Genomic DNA, 7,677 nt, shown 5'->3' with positions numbered 1-7,677 from the left:
AGATAATGTTATGTTACATATATATTGTGCAGATAATAGTCTAATAATAGATAAAATGATCTTACAAAGAGAGAGAGAAAGGGGGGGAGAGAGAAGGTGTTTATTACCGTAATGAAGACAGAGAGAGAGTAAAAATTTATCCACTTTAGCACATCATTTAATTTGACAGACGGGGACTAATTTGTAGGAATTAGCGAAATTAAATGGAATTCAATTATAGCCTTCCGGATTCAAGTGATGTATTTTCATCACTGTGAGTAGTTAGGGGGTTAATTATAGGGGGGACCACTGCCATAGAAAGCAGATCAAGGCATTGCAAAGGGGCGTCCGTTCTGGACTTGAGCCCAATTACAAAGTTTATGTCCCGTCCTTCCAGCGCCAGTTCCAGATTGGGGGCGGGGGAGGCTGGGCAGAGTTCCCCGGGGCCTCCCTTCACACCCACTCAGCCTGCCTGCATGTTCTCCCCCTGCCCCAGTTGCTAGTGCTCCTACTGCCCAGTGGCCACGGCTATTTTGGGGCAGGAACGCACAGGAACGGAGTTCCGGCTGGCTCCCAAGTTGGCCACGCCCAGCAGGAACTCATTAGCATAATAGGCCACACCCAACAGCAGAAACTCATTAGGATTGGCTACATTAGGGGTGTGTGGCCCAACATGCAAAGGAGTTCCTGCTACAAAAAAGCCCTGGATTTTGACAACAAACAAGGTAAACAGAATAACAAGCAAAAGGTGGGTGTGGCTGGATGAGCACACTTCTGGTAACATGTGGGTGCAGCCTAATGTGCTAATGAGCTGTGGTGTCAGGGGTGTGGCCTAATATGCGAATGAGTTCCTGCTGTTGGGTGTGGCCTATTATGCTAATGAGTTCCTGCTGGGATTTTTCTACAAAAAGAGCCCTGTGTCACAGCCATCTGGTGAGTACTGGGCAGTATATGCGTGTAACCCCCAGCTAGGAATGGAATGACCCTGGAAGGGGCGGAGCCTTTAGATGCAGAAGGGTGCGGACTGTGTGGAAGGCAAAGGAGGGAAGCAAGACTGGCCTGCCCAGGAGCTCTTAACACCTTGTTTAAGATAACCATGATTTATAGATGGAAACCGGTAAGGGAGGGAGGCTTTTGTTCTAAGTTGTAAATTTAAGAGTTATTGTTTCAGGGCTGTGTGATCTGATGGGGAGTTCATTTGGGACTTTCGTCTGGGAAGCCGGTGCACAGTGTTCTGCTGGAGACTTCGTGGGTCCCCAACAGGAGGAAAGAGGTGGACTTTGAGGGTGACAAGCTGTGAAGGGGGTAAAAGTTAATTGTTTGGACTTCACTTCCCACAATTAGAAAAGACACTTTTAGACATTCATCCGGCTAGTTTGACATATTTATTGCTTGACAACTGTTAACCTGATCACCTTAACTTGTTATTTAGTGTCACTTTGCATCTCTTGAACATCATCATGTCACATGTTGATTTGCTGTTCATTCTCTGGCTAGAAGTCTGAACCTTCTGTGCCATTCTAACGTATCTGATAAAGTGTGCAGCTGGGCAGATAAGTGGCAGAGTGCTCACAAGTGAGCAGGCGGGGAAAGGCAAGTGGAGGGGGCGGGAGCAGTGGGCCCTGCTGGAAGCTCTGGGCCCTGGTAGCTGCCCCACCCTGCGTCCTTCCTTCCTTAGACTAACAAAGCAGGAACAGAATCCTACCAGCATGATATCTCAGTGTGCTCCTGGCACCACAAACACACACACCTGGTCAGGTGCAGGGGAAGAAGAAGAGGAGGAGGAGATGATTGGCTTTATACCCCGCCCTTCACTCAGAGTCTCAGAGCTGCTTACAATCTCCTTTCCCTTCCCCTCCCCTCAACAGACACTCTGGGGGGTAGGTGGGGCTGAGGGAGCTCTCTCAAGGACTACTCTTGAGAGAACAGCTCTGAGAGAACTTGTGACCAATGTTCCCTCTAAGCTGAGTTAGTGTGAGCTAGCTCATAGTTTTTTAGCTTCCGGCTCACACATTTTTGTCTTAGCTCAGGAAGGATGGCCCCAGAGCAAACTCATTTATGCAGTAGCCAAATCGCTCGCTCACAACTTTAGTGCCAGTAGCTCTCAAAGTAGAATTTTTGCTCACAAGATTCCACAGCTTAGAGGGAGCATTGCTTGTGACTGACCCAAGGTCACACCAGCAGCTGCATGTGGAGGAGTGGGGAATCAAACCCATTTCTCCCAGATTAGTGCCCCCCCTTTACTATAGACAAATCCACATTCACTTTCATCCTCAAGACCCCTAATGTTAGGTTCATGGGATTCCCAGACAGATAAGCCATTGTTGCCACTCTGACAACCTTGTCCCTGGAATCAAGGGAACATTTGAAAGAAACAGTTGGAGGAGATATAATGAAACATTTTTGTTTAATGTTGATTCTTGACACCGGGATCATGTTGAATGGTTCACGGTAGTCCTTACTAAATGTAAAGCTTTGTATCGCTTGTCAAATATGCATTATTTAAATCTTCTTGCCAAGCTGAGGAGAACACAGTTGCTTATAAAATATAAATTAGATTTCTGGAGCTGTGACTCTGTCGAAAAAATAAAATCATGTCGCATTAGCTAGCAGTTTGGACTGCAGATGTCTCTGGTGTTATGCTAACGTTTAGGATACCAAACTGTTTAAGGATGACTGAGAAACCTGGAGAGAAAAAATTACAACATACGGATAAAGAGGGTTTTAATACAAGTTGACCTTTGGAAACATTTGTTTTGAATTGGTTTTTTCCCTAGATCTGGATTGAGAGTGGTCCAGCATTTGAAGGAATGACCCAAAATGGTTCATTCTTTAGGACTGACATAATCCAGAGATGACCATAGGAGGCCAAGCGTGTGCTCCAGGAAACGACCATGGCTCAGTAGTAGAGCATCTGCTTTGCATTCAGAAGGTTGCTGGTTCAATTCCTGGCATGTCCAACTAAATGGATCAGGTAGTAAGTGATAGGAAAGATCTGAGATGTGCTGCAAATTGGAGCAAACAATATTGATCTTAATGAACCAATGGTCTGACTGCTGTAAAGGGCAGCTTCATGGATATGGTTACTTTTAAATGCATATAACTGACCTAGGACTGTTTCAAAACAAGGAATGTTCATGACACGAAAGTGGAGAGGTAGTGGTTAGATCTGGGAGGATCTGGGAGACCCGGATTCGAATTCCCACTCTGCTGTGGACACTCGATGGACCAGTCTCACACTCTTAGCTTGATCTGCCTCACAGGGTTGTTGCCAGGGTAAAAACGGAAGGAGGGTAGAATGGTGTTATAAGCTGCTTTGGGGAGAAAAGCAGGGTATAAATAAATAAAGGTGCAAACCTTTATGGTCAGGGACGAGGGACCGCCTTTCCCCGCATGTTCCCCAGAGAGCACTGCAATCAGGATCTCAAAACCGCCTGGCCCTCCCTGGTCCGAAGGCCGCAAGGTTGACATCGACAAGGACCAGGGCATTGTGTCTGGCAGCCCGGTCCTATTGGAATCAGCTCCCTAGTGAGATCAGGGCCCTGTGGGACCTCCCACAGTTCCGCAGGGCTGTGAAAATGGAGCTTTTTAGACAGGCATACCCATAGGAGCGGCATCTTACCAGCTGCACTCTGTGCAAACTCAGACTCCGCACGGTGTGACCTAGCGCAGTGGCACCACTGAACGTGTCTCAAATTGCACTTTACTGTAGTTTGTATTGCCATCAAGATTAACTGCACTTTACTGTTCATAGCGCCACCGACTTTAATGGATGTACCTATAATTTGATATGATGTATATTGTTTTATTCGTTTTATGGGAGCCGCCCTGAGCCCGCCTTGGTGGGGAGGGCAGGGTAAAAGTCTAATAAATAAATAAATAAAGTGCACAATGCAAGGATCGCCTTGGGAGATTACGGTCGACCAGATATAGCGTTCTGTGTCCAACAGTACCCAGTCAGATGCCTCTGAAAACTGACAAGCATCCTTAGCATCTGGTATTCAGTGATATACTGCCTCTGCACATGGAAGTTCCATTTAACCACCATAGCTATTTGTCCATTTAGAAACCTGATTATTAATTTATCTAAGCATGTTTATTTTGGAATACATTTGAGTGGAATCTCTGGCAGGACTTGGAACACACAAGCAGACTGAATCCCCCAACACCCTCTTTGGCATGGCACTTTGTGATGTTCAGACCAAGGATCATCCTGGAGCCTCTTGCATCTGTAGCAGTACAGTTCATGGGAATGTTAAATCTGCCATGTTATTCGAAAGTGACCAAAAATGACCTGGGATCATGTGAAATTATGAACACTTCCCTCCTGTTTGCAGAGGTAAAAAGGTAAAGGTTCCTTTGCTCGAAAGCCAGTCGAGTCCGACTCTAGGGTTGCGGTGCTCATCTCCGTTTCCAAGCCGAAGAGCCAGTGCTGTCCGAAGACGTTTCCGTGGTCATGTGGCCAACATGACTAAACACCAAGGCGCACGGAACGCTGTTACCTTACCACCGAAGTGGTACCTATTTATCTACTTGCAATTTCTTGCTTTCGAACTGCTAGGTTGGCAGAGGTACAAAACCAGAAATAAAGACTGTCATAATTCCTGGTTTGGGGTGGTCTGAAGTTGAGAGATGTCAGCTGTCTTGATTACATAGGAATCCAAGATCTTAAGGCAGAGCCTTTGAATTTTCCTCAGGAGGGTAAAAGCATTGGGGGTGGCAGGCATTTCCAGGGGGGAAATATGGACTGATGAAAACCTTAAAAGCCCCTTCCCCATCGTCTTTCCCCTGGAAATCTCAGTCCCAGCCGTCGATCACCTCAGTGAGAGTTAAATTCAACTTGATGGGTAGAGCTGCCAACCTCCAGGTGGTGGCTGGAGATCTTGCAGGATTACAACTGAGCTCCAAGTGAGAGAGATCAGTTTCCCTGGAGAAAATGGCTGCTTTGGGTAATCCTTTAGGGTAGGATTACCAGATGTCCTTTTTTTAGAGGACATGTCCTCTTTCTGGTGCCCGTCCTCTTTTGCGCTCTTTTTTGGGTGGAAGGTTAGGAATATTCCTAGTTAGTAGCAATGATCACAGCTTAAATAGCAGGAGTATTTAAAATGAGATTTGTCATAGCGATGATGTGTTTGAAGTAGTTAGTCAGGAAACATGTCCTCTTCTTTGCTTTTCAAAATATAGCAATCCTACTCTATGGCATTATAACCCTTTGAAGCCTCTCCCCTTCCCAATTCCTGCCCTCCTCAGGCTCCACCCCCCAAAATCTCCAGGTAGTTTCCTGCCTGGAGCTGGCAACCCTACCCGATGGGTCCCGTTTGTCCCATCTCTCTCTCTCTCTCTCAAAACAGGTGTCCTGATTGACTCATCAATGCCCAGCCCAACCCCCTGGACCTAGGAACACAAAATTCGGGGAGTGCATTCCTTCCATGATGTCAGCGCCCACTAAGAAGGGACTTTTAGAAATCCGACTCCTAAGGGGGGTGAAAAGGAGTAAACTGTGTTTGCCCAATGGGGTAACGCTTTGCTGTGTGCCTGGCAGGCTGCCGCCTGCTTGCACCCCCCCCCCTCTGATTGGTCAGCTGTGGAGTTCAGCGTTCTGAGGTAAAAACAAGCTACAGGAGACTGCAGACAGTTGAAGACAGTTGGTATTCAGGGAAGTTCTGTCTTTGGTGTAGTGGTTAAGTGTGCGGACTCTAATCTGGGAGAACCGGGTTTGATTCCCCACTCCTCCACTTACCTGGCTGGATGACCTTGGGTCAGTCACAAGCTCTGGCACAGCTGTTCCTGAATGAGCAGTTTCTGTCAGAGCTCTCTCAGCCCCACCCACCCACAGGGTGTCTGTCGTGGGGAGGGGAAGGGAAAGGAGTTTGTAAGCCGCTCTGAGACTCCAAGTGAAGGGCGGGGTATAAATCCAATCTCCTCCTCCTTCTTCTAATAACATCAGTGATTCAAGACTCCTGAATAGGGGTTTCTCAAAAAAATTTGTTATGGCAATACAGTTCGTGAATGTTCATGGGGAGATGGTGCGGGACCTTTTTAAGGAGCCATTTCGATACGTGGCTCCCTCGTGAACCTGAAGAAGTGTCCAACACGTCGCCCCACCCTCAGTCCTACTCCACCTCACAACTCTCACTGAGTGCGTTCAGACGGGGCTTTTCAGCCAGCATAAACTGTACCGGTTGGAACCGTTGCAGTTTATGCCGGCTGAAACGCGATCACACTTACCTCCTGCCTGTGGAGCCCATTGCTGTATGCCCGTTCACACACAGCGGGTGTCGGCGGTTTGTTTGTCTTTTTAAACTCAGTTTGCGCATGCGCATAGGCAGCCATCCACAGAATGGCAATCTTCGCGCATTCGCAAAACGCCCTGTCTCGAAAAGCATGCCCTGAAGAGAGGACTTACCTTTAAAGTTTAAAGAGCAAACTGGCCTCCCTGAGGTCCCGGACTCCTCTAAAACGTTAAACTAAGGACCTTTTCCTTCTTTTTTTAAACAAACGCAGGGGCGAAGCTTCGCCAAAGCGCATATCATTGACCTAAAAAGAAAATGGCAGGTGAAAATCAGAAGCCCCGGGCTTCCAAACGGAAGTGGCTCTACAACAGTGGAGGGCGATCAGATGGGAGGGTAAAGCGATTACAACCGTTGCACTCAGGATACCACCACTTGGGGACCTAGTGACAGAATACAACGGTTTAAAGCTCTTTGCAACGGTTAGGGATGGAAGGCAGATGTTCGCCGTGTGAACGCCAATAAGTACACCGATTCCAACCGGCACCTATACCGTTGTAAATGCCCCGTCTGAACGCACCCACTGTCCCCAAGAAAACCCCTGGCAAACGTCGTGCCAGATACACCGACGCTAAAATGAGGAAGTGACGTAGGCATGCGGCAAAGAAATAGGTGCATAGTACTCTGTCATTAATGGAACTCTACTTGACTCTTTTGAAGGGGCAGAAATGGAGCACAGATCTGTGGACTCAGCAGTGCAAACGGATGACGTGGTCCACTACCCCGTGGAGTTCCTCAACACCCTCAACCCTCCTGGCTTCCCAGCCCACAAGCTTCTCCTCAGAGTGGGGGCTCCAGTTATGCTGCTGCGCAACCTCAACCCGTCCAGACTCTGCAATGGCACCAGACTCCGAGTGAAGGCCTTCCTCAGGGACGTCATCAAGGCTACATTGCTTACCAGCAGTGCTCCGGGGGAGTCGGTGTTCATACCCCACACACCACTCATACCATCAGATAACCCCTTCAAGTATAGGAGGCTGCAGTTCCCCCTCAAGGTCTACTTTGCTATGACCATCAACAAGTCCCAGGGGCAGATGCTTAAGGTGGCAGGAATTGACTTAACAGAGGGCTGCTTCTCACATGGGCAGTTCTATGTGGCCTGCCCCAGAGTGAGCTCACCCAGCAGCCTGGTGATCCTAGCACCTGAGGGCACAACCACCAATGTGGTCTACAAAGAGGTCCTTCAGTTGAGGAGAAAAAAAGTTGTATGTATTTCTCACTTCATTTTTTACACTACAATCTTCTCCTTTCTAATCCCTTCAACAAATGTTATACTTCAAAATTCACGACATTGGTTTTCTCTATCAACACACTTCACATTATTCAAGCACCTTTGTGAAGCTTGGATTACTATGCTATTATATTAGAAGACCAATAAAAAAACAACGAAAAACCTGTCCTAAACCAC

This window comes from Gekko japonicus, unplaced genomic scaffold (genome assembly GCF_001447785.1).
Source record: "Gekko japonicus isolate JY-2015 unplaced genomic scaffold, Gekko_japonicus_V1.1 scaffold870, whole genome shotgun sequence".
NCBI lineage: Eukaryota > Metazoa > Chordata > Lepidosauria > Squamata > Gekkonidae > Gekko > Gekko japonicus.
This window is presented reverse-complemented; position numbering follows the sequence as displayed.